Source organism: Cervus canadensis, chromosome 3, assembly GCF_019320065.1.
Source record: "Cervus canadensis isolate Bull #8, Minnesota chromosome 3, ASM1932006v1, whole genome shotgun sequence".
NCBI classification, from domain to species: Eukaryota; Metazoa; Chordata; class Mammalia; order Artiodactyla; family Cervidae; genus Cervus; species Cervus canadensis.
This window is the reverse complement of record NC_057388.1, coordinates 40,577,205-40,599,086: the sequence shown is the minus strand read 5'-3', so window position 1 is coordinate 40,599,086 and position 21,882 is coordinate 40,577,205. Positions and strand designations below refer to the sequence as shown.

General features: G+C 43.1%; 1 protein-coding gene across 1 annotated transcript in view; it reads right to left on the bottom strand.

Moving 5' to 3' along the window:
- MAGI2 (membrane associated guanylate kinase, WW and PDZ domain containing 2) overlaps positions 1-21,882 on the bottom strand; it is a 1,406,679-nt gene that overhangs the window by 16,489 nt on the left and 1,368,308 nt on the right.

The window sequence follows — 21,882 nt, the reverse complement described above, 5'->3', positions numbered from 1 at the left end:
CCATGGGGTTGCTAAGAGTCGGACACGACTGAGAGACTTCACTTTCATTTTTCATTTTCATGCATTGGAGAAGGAAATGGCAACCCACTCCAGTATTCTTGCCTGGAGAATCCCAGGGACAGGGGAGCCTGGTGGGTTGCCGTCTATGGGGTTGCACAGAGTCGGACATGACTGAAGTTACTTAGCAGCAGCAGCAAGCACTTGTAAATAATAAAGATAATGGTAAAAAAACAGCTAACATTCACTGTGCACTTACTATTGTGCTAAATGTTGTATGTGCATTCTGTCATTCAAATTTCACAGCATATCTTTGATGTAGATATTGGCATTACCCCCATTATATAGATGAGGAAACTGAGCCTCAGAGAGGTTAACTGGCTTGTTCAGAGATTGTCCTCTTCCACCCTTTTAGCCTTTCTGTAACTTTTACAGTTCCCATGAGAAGCAAAAAGGCAAGGTGAGTTTTATCTCTTGTTTCTCCCATATCCTGTAGAAGATGCTGAGAGCAGAGCTATGGCCCCAGAGAAGGATGAACAAATACAGATCCTAGTAGATCCATCTCCTGGATAATTCATCTGAGAAGGAACCAGAGCCCACAAGGCATCCATCCACGCAGTGAGTTTGCCTTTCCTTGAAAAAGATAGTTCTCGCTGGGTTCTGAAAAAGACTGTCCAGGAATTTTTCCTCTGCACACAAAGTCCCTGCTCTTCCTAGAAACAAACAGTATCAATTTCTGCAGCATTTTGGTCTCATACATAATGTTCAATTTCCAGCAGGTTTAATTTCGTTTTAGCAAAAGATAAGGGTCTTTTGTTGGAGTCTCTTTTTCAGAAATGAAACTGAACTGAGAATACCAGAAACTCTAATTGACTATCACTGCGGTGGATGGTTTATCAGCCCCCAGATTTTCGCGGGTCTGTGCACAAGGAGAAAATGCCACTCGTCTCGGCAAGCCTGCAGGGGCGTTAGTGCAGTGGCTGCATGGGGCTGCAGACAGGAGGGGACCAGAGGCTGGCTGGGGAAAGAACGTCGCAGCCGAGTTCGAGGGGTCCACGGTGAACCGCTGGCCGTGATGCCGGCTCGGAGCTGAGGGCCAAGCTTGTGCAGCGGCTCCTTCTGTTCAACACCCACTTGCTGCCAAGGAAGGAGCAGCTCCCTCGGCCGTGCACGCAGCTGGAACCCAAACACTCGGGCCGCTGTTGTTTCACATGAGCAGACGGTTCAGCTTCAGTGTCATCTCCTCACACAGGCCTCTCTCACCACTTTGCCCAAAGTGGCCATTTTCTTTATTTAGGCTCCTTTTCTTCTTTCACAGTGTTTACCCCAACTTGTGTGTCTCTCTTCCTCCAATACAAATCCTAGTAGACAGTCTTCTGTCTTGTCCACTCTTACAACTTCAGTATCTAATACAGCTGTGGGCTCATACTGGGTATTCAATAAATAGCACTTGAATGAAAGATGAATATCACTTAGAGATCACTTACTCTCCTCTCCTAAAGGTGTGACTGCAGCCAACCACGGTGATTTAGAGAAATGTGGAAAGCTGGTATACTTGAAATAAATGTATATGTATCAATGTCTGTATCTATAGGTAATATCACTCAATGTTATACAACTCTTATTTAGTTACATTTTATTGCATTAGTGTCTTGCTAAATGAAAAAAAAAGTAAAGATATTCCACGCCATGTACAATATGTAGGAAAAATTTTGCACGAATTGCTAAAACTTTGTTATTTAAGCTGTTCCATGGACCAGCAATATTGGCATCACCTGTGAGCTCATTGAAAATGCAGAATCTCAGGCCTCAATCTCAGATTCAAGGAATAAGAATATGCATTTTGAAAATCAATCCTTTGTCAGTTGTTTCATTTGCTATTATTTTCTCCCATTCTGAGGGGTGTCTTTTCACCTTGTTTATAGTTTCCTTTGCTGTGCAAAAGCTTTTAAGTTTAGTTAGATTACACTTATTTATTTCTGTTTTTATTTGCATTATTCTAGGAGGTAGGTCATAGAGGATCTTGCTGTGATTATGTCAAGGAATGTCCTGCCTATGTTTTCAGCTCATGCAGCTTAATACCAGAAAAACAAACAACCCAATCAAAATATGGGCAGAAGACCTAAACAGACATTTCTCGTAAGAAGATATACACATGGCTAACAAACACATGAAAAGATGCTCAACATTGCTCATTATTAGAGAAATGCAAATCAAAACTACAAAGAGGTATCACCTCACACCAGTGAGAATGGCCATCATCAAAAATTCTACAAACAATAAATGCTGGAGAGGGTGTGGAGAAAAGAACCCTCTTGCATTATGGTGGGAATGTAAATTGATACAGCAACTATGGAGAAAAGTATGGAGATTCCTTTAAAAAACAAGGACTAAAACTTCCATATGACCCAACAATCCTACTCCTGGGCATATACCCTGGGGATACCATAAGTGAAAAAGACATGTACCCCAATGTTTATTGCAACACTACTTACCATAGCTAGGACATGGAAGCAATCTAGATATCCACTGACCGATAACTGGATCAAAAAGTTGTGGTATATATACATATAATAGACTATTAACCATAACAAGGAATAAACTTGAATCAGTTCTAAAGAGGTGGATGAACCTAGAGCCTATTATACACAGGGAAGTAAGTCAGAAAGAGAAAAATGAATATCAAACATTAATGCATATATATGGAATCTAGAAAGATGGTACTGATGAAGCTATTTCCGGGGCGTCAATGGAAACGCAGACATTAACAGACACGTGGACACAGTGGGGAAAGGAGAAGGTGGGACAGAGAGAGAGAGAGAGCAGTATGGAAACATATACACTACTAAATGTAAAACAGATAGCAGGAAACTGCTGTGTGTCACAGGGAACTCAAACCTGGTGCTCTGTGACAACCTAGAGGAGGAGGATGGGGTGGGAAGTAGGTTGAGGCGGGGATAGGATATCGGTATACCTATTGCTAGCTCATGTTGATGTATGGCAGAAATAAACATAATACTATAAGCAATTATCCTCCAATGAAAAATAAATTAAAAAAAAAAAAAAAAAGAATCTGCATTTTAATGAGTTCCCTAGCTTGAGAAACTGCTCTAAAAGAGCCAGTTTAGCCTGTGAGATCATTCCGTGAACGGCAGGGGGCGCTTTCCCAAAGTTGAGAAAAGAGCAGAGCGCTGGAGTGAAGGGTGGTTCAAGGATGAGTCAGAAAGTCTGTGCCTCCCAGGCAGCTTTTGCTTGTGAAGCTGAAGAGACTACTGGCTAAGTTAGTGGTGTTTTAACCAAGCACAAGGCATGCCACGTTACTGGCGTATTAACTCTCAGTGTTTCATTCAGGACAGGACAGCAATCATCCCTGTCTGCCCCAGGTATGACTGGAGAGAGGGTCTCTGAAAAATGTGTTGATAGACAGTGCTTTTTAACGTTTATAAATGATTTGATGGTTAATACTAATAGGACTTTTTAAAAAGGAAGTTAGCTGGCTGTTGTTATTAAGAACTTGAGCCTGTTAATCCTGTTAGTATATTCCTGAGGCTGTCAGCTATTCAAAACCCACCTCTCAGTACCTGGCTCCTATCATTTTCTGGCAACCACTTGAGGGAAAATGGTGACAGGCTCTTCCCTGAAAAGCTGTTACCAAAAAAACCTCAATTCTCTAAATGGTAGATGTGATCAGTGATGGGGATAATAAGTGGTCTGAGCTCTCACACTTGAATTGATCGATTAAATATTCATTTGTTCAGTGCCCAAAGGTACCAGTGTGGGGCCAGTGCTGGGAATCAAGACTAATAAAGCCAGATTCCTGCCTTCAATGGGATTATGTGACTTCAGTTCACCCAGACAAATCTCTTCCTGGCCTGGTGAAAAACCGGGAATTCCCTCTCTCTTTAATCAATTTACTCTGTGCCCTAGGTCAACAGGAGGATCAATGGCAATGAGAAAATCTTGTTCTTTTTCATCTGGAAAATTAAACCTCCTTCCCAAAATGTTCTTAGTCACTGATCCTCATCAGTGAGGATAATCTTTCCTTTACTCTGAGCAGGCTGTTTTTATTTTGTAGGCCTTCAGAGCAGAAAGAAAAATCATTTCCGAAGCTTCCTTTGCTGTTGAATGTGCCTGGCACACTGGTGCTAAGCAGGCAATAAATCATAATAAATGGAAATAGTCGCCCATGGCATGATCTGATTGAGTCGTTTAAATGATCACTTTGTGTTGACAAAGGGTAGGGTGATTATGCCAGAGGAATTCAAAGGTGCTTGAAACAAATGAACTGGAGAAATTGCTTGAAAAATGTAGGGAGGTCCTTGCAGGGCAACAGCTTCTTGCATTCTGGCTCAGCCTTGATGTCTATATACCCCGGTGGATGAGTAATTAAGATGCTGCTAATTCTTTGCCCTTAGCCTCGGTGGAATGGACCCGACTGCATACCTGCCACCTGAGATTTGCTTCCTGAATCTGCGATTTTGAGAGATGAACCTCACAGTGACCTGCTAATACTGTTCCACAGGTTGGGGGACTAATCTTCACACTGATGTGTCCAGTCATTTAGAGGACTGCTCCCAGCACACATGCAGCCATTCTAACACGGACATTAGACTTCAAAAGGCAAGTTATTATTCGTAACGATAATAATTCCTGCAAATGGGCTGCTTTTGCCAGTGCATTCCCCAGCCATCCCACTGTTACTCTCAGGGCACTTGTCTAGGGCTTGTGGGTAACAGTTATTTTTGCATGTATTTTCCAAAGGAAAGTGCCAGACAGCAAATGACTTCCCTTGGGTCACCTCACGTGCAGGAAGGAGTTAGAGCACAATGCTAGTTCTTCCCCATCCTCTCCGCAGGCCACCACACAGAATGTGCTGCGTGGCCTGGCGTGGACTGGAGGAGGACAGGCATACCCTGGTGGACTCCCGGCTGAGCCTCCAGTTCCCCACAGCTCAGTCCTGGGGTGGAACCTGGGCGCCTCATTCTACGTTTTGCTCAACTTTCCCTGGGTTGGCAAGCTCACCCACTCGAGTTCACACGGCGGTTCCTACACTGGGAATGAGGGGATCCTCCTCCACCTGCACTTGAAATATGGTGGGTGGGTTTCTCCCCCAGTAGAGGCACCATGGACCAGTCCCTGGGCTCTGGAGGTGTTAATCTTTCAGTGGTCTTTCAGGAGGTCATAGACATCAAGGACACTGGAGGAGAGCCTCAAGGTATGCCTGTGGCTGCCACTGTGCCCCACCCTCCCCCACCCCATCACCTTCTCTGCATCATTTGATTCCACTATCAGCTGCTTTGCTGAACACACAGGGTGTGTTGTTGGGGGAAGACAGAACCATCTCAGGCTGCTTTTAGCACCAGAGACCATGTCACTCCTCACCTGAAACCTGCATGCTTTAACACAAGCACCCTTGGAAAGAAAAATCCACCCACCATGACCCCTCAGGGCCAGTCACTAGAAACTAATGCTGGTGGTGGAAGACCTCTGTAACCAGTGTGCAAAGCTGCTTAAGAAGCCTTCAGTCAACTTAGAAACCCAGCCCTGTGAATGCCAGTTGGCTGGCTGAGGTCAGAATCTGCCCGACTCCATGCCCTGCTGCCCCTCTCGGTGGTTCCTTTAAAGGGCCTCACAGAACCCTGCTCCTAGGGGTGAGGCTGCTGTGTGGAGGAGCTGAGGGGGTCTGGAGGGGATGAAATGAACAAGGGAAGGCCTGAGGAGGTGCTGCTGCTCCTTTTGCCAGGGGCTGTTTTCAAAGCAAAGGGTGATTCCGTTAAAATGCACACTCAAAGCAGTACAGAAGACACAGGTCCTAAACGGCTCCTTCTGATCTCAAATCAGTACATTTATTTCAAGTCTTTATCTTTTCTTCCACTAATATGGATTTTAGAGAGTTTTGCTCTTGACTCCAAAGAGTCAGGGTCATGGGGCCTTTGTTCAGGTTCCCAGTGGTTGAGGAATATGTTCTTTGGCTACATTTACATGGCTCGATAAATGACCCAAAGAAGAATGAGAGGGTAGTTTCATTGTGCTAATAAAATGGCAGCTCTTCCCTGTCCTGGCAAACATTGCAGGCCATAAGCCAAGGGGGCTGGCTGTTGTTTTTTAGGACAGTATTCTTTATAAAGGCTTTAAGTCTGGTTAAATTTCAGGAGTCTCTGGAGGGCTGGAGCTGATTAAGAGGGCATGGATTCCTCTGGGCTGTTGTAACACATCTTTTAGAAGTCTGGACTGTGGAGTCCAGCTGCCCTGATTCCACTCTCTGATCAGCCTCCCCAGTCAAGGCCAACCAGCACTCTCTACTCCTTGACTTTCTTCTTAGGGAAATGAGAGGATTGGACTTCCCTGGTGGTCGAGTGGTTAAGAATCCTCCTGACAATGCAGGGGACATGGGTTTGATCCCTGGTGCAGGAAGTAAGATCCCACAGGCTGTGGGGCAGCTAAGCCCATGAGCCACAAGTACTGTGCCCGCGTGCCCTAGAGCCTGTGCTCCACAACAGGAGAAACCATCGCAATGAGAAGTCTATGCCCCACAATGAAGAGGAGCTCCCGCTCGCCACAACCAGAGAAAGCCCGGGCACAGCAATGAAGATTCAATGCAGCCAGAAAATAAGTAAGTTAAAAAAAAAAATGAGGAGTTGTAGTGCCCAACTCCAGAGCTGTTATAAAGTTTGAGGGAGTTCAATAACCACGTCACCCATTAGAGTGCCAGACACATAGTCGATACAAAGTAAATGCAAAGTGAATTAAATGTTGTTGTTATTATTGGTTGACCACAAAGACCCTGTCCTCTGGAGACTCTCTGAAGGCCTGACTGGACTGAATTGCCTTGAATTACTCTGAATGAGTCAGCTTTATCCATAGCTACAGTATTATAGGGGGTGAACCCTGGAGATGTCAAATGCAGCTAAATGACACAACTGCCGGACCCTCAAGACCAGGACTTCATCAGTACATCAGTTTACACAACACGCAGGAATATACCAGCATCCTCTTAAGCTGAGTAAAGCCCCTGAATCAGGCCAGCAGGGCACAGCTGAGTGAAAAGAACACTATGCTTGGAAGTCAGAAGATGGGTTTAAGTACACTGTTTATTGCTTACTTGCTATGTAACCTTGGACAAACTTATCTGGGCCTCAGTTTTCTTAACTGTTAAATATTAATTACTTTCCTTTTTAAAACTGCCTTGTATGAAGTAAAGATGCTATACAAATATAGAGTGGGATATATTATTTTTCTTATTTGTATTACCTGACAAGAACTTTTTTAAAACAGTAAAAATTTGGGGGGCTACATTTTAGCAACTGAAATTGCTACAAAAGGCTTTGGCTATAGCCAGGTAAGCTGGATGGCCCCTACAGGTTCTGTGTGTGGCAGGTGGAGTCTGAGAGGGGGTGCATCTGTGTGGGAGCCTGTGCTCTGGAGCTTCTTATCAGCCTTAAAGACCAAGAGAAATTTGCACGGGGAACTGAAGTTTTAGAAAAATTTGTTGTAAAAGTACGGATGCTCTATTGACCTCTGGGGGTAGAATGGATTGGTCAAGTTCTCCATTTATAGCCACTTGAAATAACCAGCAAAGCTAGATTAGGCTTATGGATTCAGAGAGCCCTAGAGGATGGTCTGTTAGCACTTTCCTCTTTTTTAGCATCTAAGTTTAAATGAGTCAAGCAAGTCAAAGATATTTTAACTTGATGTGTGGCCACTGTCTTCATGGTCAACTTGCCACACTGCTGTTTTAGGAAAGAGTGAATGCTAATCAGCCTTGCACTTTATTTTTGGCAGTGCCTTTCCCTAGGACACACGTGTCCTCAATTTACTGAGAAGTAAGTATAAACCTTAAGAGATGTAAATTTGCCTCAAAAACTTAAAAATTGAGAACCAATATACTCTGGTATAACTATTACCTTCACCAAGTTTGATTTTTGCCAAACTTTAATCTAAAGCAAATGAAAAAAGAATAATGACAATTAATGGATCAAGACAATTACTGAGGTATAAATCTTATCTCTTTCAAGTTCAAGCTCATTCTCTTTGCTCTTTCATCTTCCCAGGGGTAGCTTGATTAAAGGTAAATGGGGAGAAAAAGGTAATTTGTGTCATAACTTGTACGTCTATTATGAGGAGGTCATTTTTATTCCATTATTTTATGAGAAATATTTAATAAAATAACATGATTTCTCCTCCCTAAATTTATAGCGCTATTACTATTCCCTTTCAGGATCCAAAGTTCCCGGGGCATTCTTTCTCTTAGTAAGACTGACAACAATTATTTCTAAGTGGAAATACTGCTTCTTTTAAGTAGGAGGTCTTTGTGTGTATGTGTTGTTGTTTAGTTACTCAGTTGTGTCTGACTCTTTTGGAACCCCACAGACTGTAGTGCTCCAGGCTCCCCCATCCATGGGATTCTCCAGGCATGTGTATGTATGTGTATAAAGAGAGAGAGTGTGAGTGTATGTGTAGGGAACAGTAGAGACTTTTTCCTCCTCTCTCAACACAGCCTGAGGAAAACAGGTTGGTGGTTGTCACTGCCATTCCAGGGACAGAATGACAAAATTTCAGAGCCATATGAAGTGGTATTAGTATCTCCTCAGTATCTAGTTCCACCTTTTGCTGAACACAAGGGAACCACCCATTCTTAATGCAGAGCTCTAGTATTGCTTTTTATTTCTGTCTTTTCTTCCACAGCAGTATAGAGGACTGGTTAGATGGCAGCAGACTGAGAAATCTTTAATTTCTCATTTGACAAATATCTTTGGAGTAACTATCAGTGGTAGTACTCAGGATACAGAGGTCAACAAGACATCATCAGTGCCCTTGTAGAGCTAACATACCATTTGGGAGGCAGTATTTGGCAAACAGAGGCTCCCACCAAGAGATGGAGTCCGAGAATCAGTGGCAAAGTCAATATGACATTCAAAAAACTTCAGTGTTATCATTTGCTACAAGTGGGGATAAATGTCAAATGCGGATGGAAACTTAAGACTCTATAGAGATTTTGTTTGGGAAACTCCCCCACCAGATGCTTCAAGATGTATCTTAGTGGCAGAGATCTAGGTATATGGAACAGAAAACAGCCATTTAAAGATCTTTGGTTGGGGGTCTGATACTCCTTAGTTTCTTTTCATCCATCTATTCATTCAGTCACACGCTGAGTAGCCTATTCATATCCCTAAGGCAGAGTGAAGTGCTCACAACTGGGAATATGAAAATGAATTTAAAACCTGTTCTTCCTGACCTCGCACAGCTCACATGCTAATGAAGGGAAGACACCTAAAGAAAGAAGTACAGTACAATTTGTTAAGCACATCAATAGAGTTATATACTGACTGATATGAAGACATGGGACAATTCCTTAGCAATGTTATTTTAGAGAGAAAGTACCTGAGTAATGATGGCACTTTCATGAGCCTTTTCAATTTCAGTCAACAATTTTAAGGTTATGTATATACATGGGGTAAGTTCACTTTCCCTTCATCTGAGATGGAAGATTCATCTAACATGAGCCTGTTTCCTTTACAGCTACATACAACTCTCTTAGTAAAGAGCATGGATACAGTGAAAGCACTTTAATATTAAAATTAATAAGCCTAGATGAATGAGAGATGTTTTAACTTTTCAAGATCACTTGACCTTCCTGCTTTACCATTTCTTTGACCAATTTCCCTTAAGACAGACTGACCTGAGGCTTCCTCTTAAAAAAGTTAAAAAAAAAAAAAAAAAGCTGTAGTAGCATCATATGCTTATTTCTCAGTCATGTTATGCTTACTTTAATATATGAAACAGTGTGAGGGGAAAAACTCAGTTGCTTTCTGAGCAATTCATCCTTGGCTACTGCACTTTTCTTTTTGGCTCAAAAACTTTCCTAGTTGGAACCAGAGTTAGATCAAAGAACAGCTTTTCTGTAATCAATGCATTCTGGCTTAACTCTGAAACAAGCTGGCTTTACCTATAATTGAAAACATTTGGTGACTATGGCAACTCCCTGATTAGCCACCAAGGTCCGTGGAGTGCTTGTTTCCTGGTGAACAGACAGGCATTCTCTCTTCCCCTTTGGGGGTTTGCTTTCAGGCAAGGAGCAAACCTCTACAGGAATATTCAGGCTCCTTGCAGCCTTATCCCATGGAACTTAACATCTATATGGGGGATATGACATCTCCATTCCCTATTTCTTAGTTCTTCCCTGCCAGCAGCCTCCCATAATGAGTTCTGATATATGTCTTAGGATACTGGCTCTACTGAACACTCAGCAGCTTTGCAACCTTGTTGCGAACATCAAGGTCAAAAAACCACATGATCCCTCCTGCCCTGGTCCTGCCAGTCTTGCATCTGCAGAGCCTGGATGATGAGTCCACAGTTGAGAAACTGAGGAGCTAGGAACTTAATACCAAGAGAAGGCATCTCCCGTCCAGAAGTAGGAGTGTCTCCAGTATCAGGCTCAGTAAAGATGCTGATGAGATGACCTGGGTCATCATAGGTAAGGCTGCTGACCATCCAGTTTGAACTGCTTTCAACATGGCTTCTGTGGGCTAAAGGTCATGACCATGGGGGAGAATAAACTAAAAGCTAAGTATCTGCTCAGAGCTCTGACAAACTGGGCTACAGTCAAGTCATGAGGCCACAGGGGAGCTGCTGCTTTCAATCAACTTCCTTTACCAAATAACTTATGATAGATATAAAAAGAACAAAGCTAGCTATGGACCAACTGCATGACAGATACAGCAACCCTTATTTGCCAAGCAGGAGATAACGAAATCAAAAGCTATAATAGAAAAAGATAAAGATTTTAAAAGTAGTTTTTATTAATAGAATTAAGCCATATTAAGTTTTGAGATGGTATCACAAATGTGCTAATAAAATGTTCTTCCCAGATGAAAATGTATATGGACTAGAATATTTAGGAATTGCTTACTGCATGTTAGTTTATAACATTAAATATTAAATATATTAACTGGTAATATAAAGTAGTTTAATGACATTGTGCATCACTAGCTAAATAGCCAGGTAACTGCTTATCCATGTTTATAAAATATATAGACTACATCCCCATCGACAGGATGTAAAATTAGGATACTGACTAGTCAGAGACTGGGCCCTTTTATAAAGAACCAAGGAATGAGCTCTGTGTGTATCATCTTAAGAGGGAAGGAAAATAGATTGGGGCAGGACGAACTAGATAACCTGCAAATACATTCTCCTGTGAAAACTTAAAATGGGGTTGGAGGGAGAAGAACTTTCTTTGCTAGGTATATGCCTAGCTCAGCTGTCTGGGGACGCTCTGGCGTGGAACTGCCTGAAGAGCAGAAAATGAGCGGGATTATCTCCTGGTGAGCCTATGAAGGTGCCAGCCCGGACCCTGCGTGGCAGCATGCCGCCTTTTCGGGGGCTGCTGGGCCTCCCTGGACTTGCCGGGGATGAGCTGCCGCCGTCTGACTGCCTGCTCTCCTTCCTCTGCCAGTCAGTCACTCGGGAGCCCAGCCTCAGGGTGCTCCTCTCCCACCGGCCCTTAATACAGTCCTGGCGGTTCCCCATGTCTCTGCCTGCCTTTCCACTCCTGCCCTAGTTGAGGCCTGGAGTCTGCTCTCTCTACAGCACTGTGGTGGTTGGCACGTGGCCACTGCTGCCTCCACCTCCAGCCTCTCTTTTGCTACCCCACTGCTCTATCTTCATGGCAGGGCCTGAGGCTGAATGGTAGGCTTTCCGGCTTTCCCTCCTTCCTGCTGTTTCTCGAACATGCACCTTACCCTCCAGTCAAATTGTTTTCCCTGCATTAACTCTCAAGCCCTCGCTTTGATTGATTTCGCCTATGACTGGATTGCCCACTCTCTCTCTGCCTCCTAAAAAGTCAGCCTATTCATTCAAGGCTCAGTCAAATGCCACCACATTCTGGAAAGTCTTCTTTGATAACCTCACAGGGAAAGATACATTTTGCTCATCTCTTCTGAGCATCTGTTGGCTGATATTTACTTTTTGATCGGCTTTTTCGGGTCATGCCTACTACGTAGGAAGTGTGGCTCATTCATCTTCTGTTCCTCTCAGTGGTAAGGTAAGTATCTTGCACCAAAAACTTTGACTTAAGAAACGAATCAATTCAAGAGAAAGCCTCACCCAGGTGACATTTTGGAATGAAGGCTCTGCAATTCAATGGGTAACAATGTGGATATTATGATGTCCTCACTGGAATGTCTCCTCCATGCACAGTATGTTAAACTGGGGTACTGCTTTGCTTTTTATATGGATAGTATTTCAGAAAGAAAGCCTGGGTGGGGAACATGGTGATTCCCCCAGGAGTTGTCTGAAAGTCCTTGTGTATATAACTCATGTTCTCACCCATACATATATCTACATATAATAATCTAGAGGAAAAAAAAAATAATCTAGAGAAATGAATCAGTCACCCTCTGAAGGAGTCAGTCTCTCATCTTCCTTCTCCTTGTTCTCTGAATACTAAAATATATTAGAGACACTTTGGATAATATATAGAGGTGTATAATCTGGGCAGTATTTCTTGCTACTCAGAAAAAAGATACTATTAAAATCTGAATTTCCTTCCAGTTTTTTTCTTCTTTCTATGACATTTCTCCTTGATAGCCTCATTTTATGTAAACTAGATTTTCATTTCATACCGATTTTGTGTTGGAGGAGTGGTTTATCCTGGGTTCTCCATTTACCCAAGAATGGATCTCAAACATAAATAGTTTCATTGATTTCTTCTCTTAGTTATGGGGCATTCTGAGGAATTTATAGCCATAAAGAAGGCAGGGAAATTCTTAAAAAATGGTTTCAAAATTAATTTTTAATTTATTCTGTCCTCTCCGCTTCAAACGTATGGTGCACTGCTTTTGTTTTAAGGACACAACGTGATGATAAAGAGACCCTGTGGAATAAAAGATGTGAGGCAATCTCATAATCACAACAATCTCATCACTGCCACAGTTGCCAGTCTGATCTGTAAAGGGCTTCTCCCGGGAATGGTCAGTGCAAACCGCAAAGCAAGTCAAAGATGAGGAAGGAGAGGAGGTTAAACTCATCTCTGGCTCAGAACACGTAGGGCTAAGGCTCGTAGCCAAAGTTTCCTCCTTCTAGAAGTTTCACTTCGTGCTCACTTCTTGGCTAGTGCTTCTTAGCCATTCCTGCTTGACTGAATTCCTCTCTGAGCTGTTCTTCCACCACAAATCATGGTGGGGGCTCTGTCCTCACGCCTGTAATCAGCTCTAGCTTCTAACAAATGGTTGCAGACAGAACTGCCATTTCATGATGTTTTAGTGGCTGGCAGTCAAGCACCTAACAGCCATTACCGTCCCCTCTCCACCCGGATCGTGGAGGCGGGCGGGCAGGGGATCCATTTGAACATGATAAACAAAACCCATCGGTTCCAAGGATACAGTCTGCCAGCTTGTGCCTGATGACATCCTCTATCAATATCCCTGACTGAGAAAAACTCTCAATGTGATGCTTTCTTTATAACATGGCAGGAATGTCTCCATGTTTTCTTATTCATTTCAGAAGGGGAAAATGAGAACTTCAAGTATTTAGGGTCTCACTGAACATCGATGTGCTTCAGAATTTATCTCTGTAATTTTCCACACATTTGTCCTCCTGGAAAAACTCACTTTAAGATCTTTGAATCTTTTGGCCTCTGAAATATGCCACTATTTTTCTCTTTAAATACCATTTTATACATTGGTACTGATAATGAAGGCTGTCTGATACCTATGTAAAAGGCCAACAAATCTTTCACAATAGAGAAAATTTCTTATATCACCAGGTAGAAGTTGTCCAAATTTTCTATATTAGGAAGTTGTCTCAGCTCTCTTTGTTAGCTATTACATATTTATTAAGTGCTACAGCCGTGTGTGTATAATAACATTCTCACACTCAGTTTTGTCCTTGAATAGTTTTTACCCTTAGCCATAAATCTGTTTATGTAAGAAACCTTAGGGATCTTAAACTGCCTGATGGTTTTAGACCAATGTTACCGACCAGTATTCAATTCATTTAGTTACTCTTTTTCTTCCCCCCACACTATATGCTCTTCAAATTAAGCCCATCTTGCTAAAAACAAGACAGTGGCTATTTAAAGTGAAGACTGAACAGGAATGAATATTCTCAGCTCAGTCAAGGTACTCCATAAGACAGCTCTTTTTGGAAGTGCCAAGGGTGTCTGCTTTGGACAGCAACTAGATGACACAGGGGTATTTCACCTCAGCTACTGCTGTTCAGCTGGAAACTTTACTGAATGAATGGGGAGAAGGCAAGGAAATGGAAATGTTCATTTCTACACCGGCTTTGTAGGTTAGTGTGATCAGAAATTCCTCTTGCGTCTTAGATTTCTCAACTGTAATGTGGAGATGATTCTCCCAGGGGTCTGATCTGTCTTGATCTGCTGCTGCTGCTAAGTCGCTTCAGTCGTGTCTGACTCTATGCGACTCCATAGACGGCAGTCCAGCAGGCTCCCCCGTCCCTGGGATTCTCCAGGCAAGAACACTGGAGTGGGTTGCCATTTCCTTCTCCAATGCATGAGAGTGAAAAGTGAAAGTGAAGTCGCTCAGTCATGTCCAACCCTTAGCGACCCCATGGACTGCAGCCCACCAGGCTCCTCCATCCATGGGATTTTCCAGGCAAGAGTACTGGAGTGGGGGGCCATTGCCTTCTCCACGTCTTGATCAAGTTTAAGGAATTCTCAGAGACCTGCTTCCTTGAAAACATCATCTCATAAGAACTTTCTTAGTGAAATAGCACATATTTAGAGGTGAAGGCAAAGGAAGAGTGATAGTTAGATACCATGGGTTCTCTTAAATATTACCATCTCAGTCGGTTCCCCAAATGGAAGCATTTCCACACTTGAGTCAACAGGAATGGGCCTCAAAATCTGCTGTGCCAGAGGACAGATAGCTCTGAAGTCAGAAACCACAGCCTCCTGCTGCCCGCCGTCCCTCCCTCGGATGTCAGGCTGTCCTGCCCCTGCCCAGGGAGCTACAGGTCCAGCAGGTCCAGCGCCACAGGCCAGGCCGCCACGGTGAGCGAACCACCCAGCACTCACGCGGGGTGCCTGCAGAGCTCTTACTGCCCAGAACACTTTGGAAGAAACCCAGAGCACTGTCAGCGGCGCCCTGGGCCTGGCCTCCCCTTGACTAATTGCTCTTCCTCAGCGTAATACGATACACAGACGCAGACAACTTCTAAGTTATCCGAGAAGGCCTATGATTTTTTAAACTGTCAAGGAGGTGTATTATAAAACTGCAAACACACAGCCCTCTGCTTCTCTGAGAAATATTGCTAGTGTTGTTTAAAAACAAACTAAACAAAACGGAAGCGACGATAACAGTAAAACAAACTGTAGGTAGACATAAATATGAAGCAATTGTTGGGCTGCATTCTGTTTTCCAATTTTGAGTGGAGTCTTCTTGTGCTCCAGCCTGAGGGATGGTCAGAGAACCTGTGGTTCGGCCTAGTCACCAGGTTATCCATGAGTTGTGGGAGCCCCAGAGATCAGGGCCGGGGCCTGAGGGGTTTTGCGGGGCGTGTGGGGCAGCCTGGCCTTCCTGCCCAACTCTTGACTCTTAGCTCCCGGCACTTTTTATTAGATCACAAGGCTTCTTCTGGAGCTCATAGATGCTTGGCTATTGGAAAAGATGCTTTATTATAAAGTTGACTCCATCACCCAGGAGTAGATCCCACATGGGTCCACATGATTCTCTGACTTCGTGTACCCTCCTGTGAGAATGCAGATACTCCGCCCCAGCGGTTTTACTTTCCAAAGTTATCCTGAGGAACTACAGATACATGGGAAGAAGGAGCTGCTGCTGCTGTTTAGTCACTAAGATGTGTCTGACTCTTTGCAATCCCCTGGACTGTAGCCCACCAGGCTCCTCTGTCCATGGAATTTCCCAGGCAAGAATACTGGAGTATTTTTCCAGTATTTCCAGTATAATGGAGATACTTTTCTGGGGATCTTCTTGACTCTGGGACTGAAACTGTGTCTCTTGCACTCACCTGCCAATGTAGGAGACTTGGGTTTGATCTCTGGGTTGGGAAGATTCCCTGGAGAAGAAAATGGCAACCCACTTCAGTATTCTTGCCTAGGAAATCCCATGGACAGATGATATAGTCACAAAGATACTCTTCAGTAATTTTCACAATAGTGGACAAATCAGAAAAAAATAAGAGAAGTTCAAACAGGAGGTTGGTTGAATGATAAACCTTTATAACAAAGTGCTAAGCAGTGGTGCAAAATGATGTGTAGAAGGGTATTTTCTATTGTGGAGAGGCAAGCAGATTGGCAAATGAATCAAGCAGGTTTCCAAACTAAATGGTTACATTTTCAAGAGAGAGAAAGAAGTTTTTCCTCTTTTTTATAATTTCTTTGAGATATTCTATAACTAGTATGTATTATTGTGTTAAAAACAGTAAAAGCTATCTTAAACAATGATGCCCTTTGCAGCATCACTGGAGGATAAATGCAGCCACAGAATGACAATAGGAACAGTTTCACAATTGAGATTTAAGATCCATCCTTTTTTAAATTTCTGTCTTGAGTTCATTTCTGAATGTTAGCCGTTCTGAAGGCGGTGCCCTGGAACACTTGGTGAAGAGACCCAGTACAGAGGGAGTCCCAGGGATGGCGCCCCTGAACTAGCAAGTTTCCAGGCGAGGGTCCCACCTGTCTCCCTCCTCTGACTTTCCTGGTCACACTGGTCCCAAAGGTGGAGGAGGACCTGAGAGGACAGACAGGCCAGGTACCTGCCGCAGGAACATGTTCTGTTTGGAGACGGGAAAGTGAGGCTAAATGTTTTCTCTCAGGAGAAAACTATTAACTAGGAGTTCGGAAAAACATAGTTGATGTCTCCCTGTATTTTTTCCTCTCGGGTCTCTGGCCTGGGCAGCGGTTTGTGACTCACTTCCCCCACACCCTGTCCTTTTCCTCCTTCGAAGCGGAAGCATCCATTTTCTGGGGTGGGTGGACTGAGGACAGATCAGATGGAGAAGGGTGATGAGAAGTGAGCAAGTGGGGAGAAAGAAACTTTCTGCTGGAAATTGTTTACCCTTTGCTAGGAAACGGAGGTGATCTGGTTTTTCGAAGTTCTGTTCAGCTGTCCAAACTGAACTTCCAGCTGCTGTGAGGTGTTAAAGGATGGATAAGTTCTAGCTTTTTGAGTTTTCAAGCGCACATGTCCTCCTGTGGGGTCTGCCTCAGAATCAGCTGGATCCAACACTATGTTCTTTATGAATTGAGTTTCCTTTGCACCTTCTCTTACACACTTACACACACACACACATATATTTTTAATAGAGACGTTTAGTATAAACACAGGCAAAAGGTGTTGTAGTTAGTTAAAAGAATGTATTTTTCACAGACTGGAAGGGTAGGAATGCTCTTTAAAAAAGTCTCCCACACACTCAACTTACTCTTTTGGGCATCCTCCTCATTTCAGTGTGTGTATGCACTGTGTTCTCATTACTTTTAAGTTCCTCCTCTTAAGTTTGTTCTCTTTTTTATCTTTTTCCTAATAGACCACAATCTCCTGGAGGGCAGGGCCCGGCTGCTGCTATACGTCCTGTCTAGTCGCTCACTCATTCACTCGTTCATTCATACAGTGCAGCACAAGGCTCCACTGGGTGTGAAGCTCAGGCCCACTGCGCTAGCAGTCGTGGCTTCTGTCCTCAGGAGGCAAACAGCTCTCTCAGGGGCCCGCGTGGGGCTCTGGGCTTGCTAATTGATGAAACAAATAATAACCTCACAAAAACTTTCATAAACGAGGTCACAGAAAGGCACAAAGGATGCCATGCTCTTCACAGCACATTTTGCAATAAGTAAATAACCTGGGAAGGCATTTCCACTTCCATCACCTGTCACTGTGGGGAGGGCTGCAGCCGCCACAGGAGGCTCCTGACGGATGGGAATGCTTTCGCCTTGTCATTGAGTCACTGAGCTTCTGGGTGGGGAATGAGGGCCGTGTGTTCTATTAGCATTTGTCAGTTTTGATATCTCGGCTGGCAGGACAATTGATATTCCTCTTCTCCAGTGAAATGGAATATTGCCTCAAAGAGGCCTTCATGAAAAGAGGCGGGATGCAAAGGAACGGAAATATTTAAATGATCTCTGAAATGTCACGAGACTCTGGAATATCCTTTTCTATAGGAGCAGTCCTGCTTCCTTATTGTCCCAGTGGAACCCCAATGCTACCCTATTCCAAAATCAACCAAAAGCAAGAACCGAAACAGCAGCAGTGAGAGAAGCAAAACGGAAAACTCTCTAGAGGGAAAACGGATACTAATGTCAATCCTTCTACAACAAGCTCCTCCCTCCAACTGATGGCTCCTTTAAGAAACTTGAGGCTTCTCATCTAATGGCCCTGAGGGAAGCACACTTCAGCACATTTTACAAAATAAAGTTCAAAGAGAAGTCCTCTGTGTTTTGAATTACTAAGCCTTAGAGATGCTAGTTCTTATGAGAGCCCTATGTGGCGCTGTTTTTTTTTTTTAATTTGTAAAACTGATTATCTTAATAATTTTAAACGTACACTATGGTATTGTACATCCTCTTCATGGATCACAGGCTTGTCATAGTGAAAGGGCTTGTGTAACTCAATAAAGCTGTGAGCCATGCTCTTCAGGGCATGACCCAAGGCAGATGGGTCATAGTGAAGAGTTCTGACAAAATGTGACTCACTAGAGGAGGGAATGGCAAACCACTCCAGTATTCTTGACATGAGAACCCCATGAACACTATGAAAAGGCAGAAAAAAAAAAAAAAAAAAAAAAGATATGACACTGGAAGATGAGCCCCTCAGGTTGGAAGGTGTCCAATATGCTACTGGAGAAGATCGGAGGGCAATTGCTAATAGCTTCAGAAAAAATGAAGAGGCTGGGCCAAAGTGGAAATGACACTCAAGTTGTGGATGTGGCTGGTGGTGAAAGTAAAGTCCAATGCTGTAAAAATAACGAATCAAGGTAAATTGGACGTGGTCGAGCAGGAGATGGCAAGAGTGAACACTGATGTTTTAGGAATCAGTGAACTAAAATGGATGGGAATGGGCAAATTTAATTCAGATGACCATAGTATCTACTACTGTGGGCAAGAATCCCTTAGAAGAAATGGAGTAGCCTTCATAGTCAAACAAAAGATTCCAAAATGCACTACTTGAGTGCAACTTCAAAATGGCAGAATGATCTCAGTTTGTTTCCAAGGTGAACCATTTAACATCATAGTAATCCAAGGCTATGTATGTCCCAAACACTGATGCTGAAGAAGCTGAAGTTGACCAGTTCTATGAAGACCTACAAGACCTTCTAGAACTAAGACCAAAAAAGATGTCCTTTTCATCATAGAGGGTTGGAATGCAAAAGTAAGAAGCTAAGAGATACCTGGAGTAACAGGCAAGTTTAGCTTTGAGTACAAAATGAAGCAGGGCAAAGGCTAACAGAATTTTGTCAAGAAAACAGTGGTCATTGCAAACACCCCTTTCTAACTGCACAAGAGACAACTCTACACATGGACATCACGAAATGATCAATACTAAAATCAGACTGATTATATTCTTTGCAGCTGAACATGGAGAAGCTCTATATAGTCAATAAAAACAAGATCTGGAGTTGACTGTGGCTTAGATCATTAGTTCATTATTGCAAAAATCAGGCTTAAATTGAAGAAAGTAGGAAAAACCACTAGGCCATTCAGGTATGACCTAAATCAAATCCTTTATGATTCGACAGTAGAGGTGACAAACAGATTCAAGGGATTAGATCTGGTAGACAGAGTGCCTGAAGAACTATGGACAGAGGTTTGTAACATCATACAAAGCCATCCCAAAGAAAAATAAATGCAAGAAGGCTTATCTGAGGAGGTATTACAAATAGGTGAGAAAAGAAGATAAATGAAAGGCAAAGGAGAAAGGAGAAGATACATCCAACTAAATGCAGAGTTCCAGAGAATAGCAAGGAGAGATAAGAAAGTCTTATTTTAAGTGAACAATGCAAACAGATAGAGGAAAACTACAGAATGGGAAAGACTAGAGATCTCTTCAAGAAAGATGGAGAGATCTCAAGAAAGTTGGAGAGATCAAGGGAACATTTCATGGAAGGATGGGCATGATGAAGGACAGAAATGGTAAGAACCTAACAGAAGCACACTTGATTAAGAAGAGGTGGCAAGGATACACAGAAGACCTACACTAAAAAGGCCTTAACTCAGAAAACCACAATGATGTGGTCACTGACATAGAGCCAGATATCGTGACGTGTGAAGTCAAGAGGGCCTTAGGAAGCATTACTACGAACAAAGCTAGTGGAGGTGATGGAATTGCAGCTGGGCTATATCAAATCCTAAAAGATGATGCTGTTTAAAGTCTGCACTCAATATGTCAGCAAATTTGGAAAACTCAGCAGTGGCCACAGGACTGTGAAAGCTTAGTTTTCATTCCAATCCCAAAGAAGGGAATGCCAAAGAATGTTCATACTACCATATAGCTGTGCTCATTTTGCATGTTACTAAGGTTATGCTCCCTGGTGCTTAACCAGCTTCCCTGGTGGCTCAGACAGTTAAGCGTCTGTCTACAATGCAGGAGACCCGGGTTCAATCCCTGGGTCGGGAAGATCTCCTGGAGAAGGAAATGGCAACCCACTCCAGTATTCTGGAAAATCCCATGGATGGAGGAACCTGGTAGGCTACAGTCCATGGGGTCACAAAGAGTCAGACATGACTGAGCGACTTCACTTTCACTTTCTAAGGTTATGCTCAAAATCCTTTAAGCTAGGCTTCAGCAGTATATGAACTGAGAAATTACAGATATACAAGCTGGGTTTAAGAAACTAGGTGTGCTGTTTAAAGGAAGAGGAAACAGAGGTCAAATTGCCAACATCCGTTGGATCACTGAGAAAGCAAGAGAATTCCAGAAAAACATCTATTTCTGCTGCATTGACTACTCAGAAGCCTTTGACTGTGTGGATCATAATAAACTGTGGAAAATTCTTAAAGAGATGGGAATACCAGACTGCTTTACCCGTCTTCTGAGAAACCTGTTTGTGGGTCAAGAAGCAACAGTTAGAACCTTACATGGAACAATGGACTGGTTCAAAATTGGGAAAGGAATAAGACAAGGCTGTATAATGTCATCCTATTTACTTATATGCAGAGTACATTATGAGAAATGCCAGACTAGATGAATCACAGACCAGACCACCTAGCCAGACCAGACTAGATGAATCACACCTTGGAATCAAGACTGCCAGGAGAAATATCAACAACCTCAGATATGCAGATGACATTACTGTAATGGCAGAAAGTGAAGAGGAACTAAAGAGCCTCTTGATGAGGGTGAAAGAGAAGAGAAAAAAAAGCTGGCTTAAAACTCAATATTCAGAAAACTAAGATCATGCATCCAGTCCCATCACTTCATGGCAAATAGATGGGGAAAAAGTAGAAGCAGTGACAGATTTTATTTTCTTGGGCTCAAAATCACTGCAGATGGTGACTGCAGCCATGAAATTAAAAGACGCTTGCTCCTCGGAAGGAAAGCTATGATAAACCTAGACAGTGTATTAAAAAGCAGAGACATCACTTTGCAGACAAAGGTATGTATGGTCAAAGTTGTGGTTTTTCCAGTAATCAATTATGGATGTGAGAGTTGGACCATAAACAACGCTGAACGCCAAAGAAATGATGCTTCTGAACTGTGCTGGAGAATGCTCTTAAGAGTCCCTTGGGCTCCAAGAGATAAAACCAGTCAATCCAAAAGGAAATCACCCTGAATATTCATTGGAAGGATGGATGCTGAAGTTCTTATACTTTGGCCATGTGATGTGAAGACCCAACTCATTGGAAAAGACCCTGATTCTTGGAAAGATTGAGGGTAGGAGGAGAAGGGGGTGACAGAGGATGAGATCATT